The following is a 1,245-nucleotide window of genomic DNA, read 5'->3' on the forward strand; positions in this document are numbered from 1 at the left end:
CCAATCATTGATCCCAAAAATTTCTACAATAAATTGGGGTAGGTCACTAATGGAGTTTCCTATCCACGATTCTGTTATTTACTGGAATAATTTGACTCGATTAATATATAGGAATATAGGATGAATCTCCGGGATGGGTAGAAATAGAAAGCAATTTTCAATGTTTTGCTTATGTACAACTGCAAAGTAAGAAACATTATAATTGGATTAAGTAGACTATTTTTTAGTCATTCATTGAATGATAAATCACTACAAGTGACGGAGATACGCGATTTAAATAACGGAAAATCCAATATTTGAAAATTGTATCTAGAATGACTGGAAAAGTTGAAACAAGGCCAGATATAATTTGATCATTATGAACAAACAAAATAACCAAATATAGGGTGTATAAATTGATGATTATTCGGACACACCGACCGGTTATGAAATGGCGTTGATAGCCTCTACTCGTGTCCTAGCCCGTCGTAGAGCTAGATTTGCCTCAATTGTTTGTCTCTTTCCTTCAGCTTTTCTCAAAGCATCTTCCGCTATTTCAAGAGTTTGCTGAGCTTCTTGTGGATCGATGTCACTACTTTTCTCTGCATCATTTACTAAAACAGTGATTTCATTATTACCTATTCTAGCAAAACCGCCCATCAGAGCCATCGTTAGCCATTGGTCGTTAAGGCGTATTCTCAAAATACCTATATCTACTGCTGTGGCAATAGGAGCGTGATTTGGTAATACGCCAATTTGTCCACTATTAGTAGATAAAATGATTTCTTTCACTTCTGAATCCCAAACAATTCGATTAGGGGTCAGTACACAAAGATTTAAGGTCATTTCTTCAAATTGCTCTCCGTTTCTAAGTTGATAGCCTTCGTCGTAGCTTCATCGATGTTACCTACCAAATAAAAGGCCTGTTCAGGAAGACCATCTAATTCTCCGGAAAGGATTAATTGAAAGCCTCTAATTGTTTCAGCTTAACCAACATACTTTCCCGGAGAACCCGTAAAGACTTCTGCTACGAAAAACGGTTGTGATATGAAACGCTCAATTTTTCGCGCTATTGCTACGGTTAAACGATCTTCTTCGGATAATTCGTCTAATCCAAGAATAGCTATAATATCTTGAAGTTCTTTGTAACGTTGTAAATTTTGCTTAACCTGTTGTGCAGTTTCATAATGTTCTTCACCAACGATCCGGGGTTGTAGCATAGTTGACGTTGAATCTAAAGGATCTACTGCTGGATAGATACCTTTG

The sequence above is a fragment of the Bidens hawaiensis genome, unplaced genomic scaffold (genome assembly GCF_021521415.1).
Source record: "Bidens hawaiensis isolate Kalapana, Puna unplaced genomic scaffold, B.hawaiensis_p1.1 tig00032408_1, whole genome shotgun sequence".
Lineage (NCBI taxonomy): Eukaryota > Viridiplantae > Streptophyta > Magnoliopsida > Asterales > Asteraceae > Bidens > Bidens hawaiensis.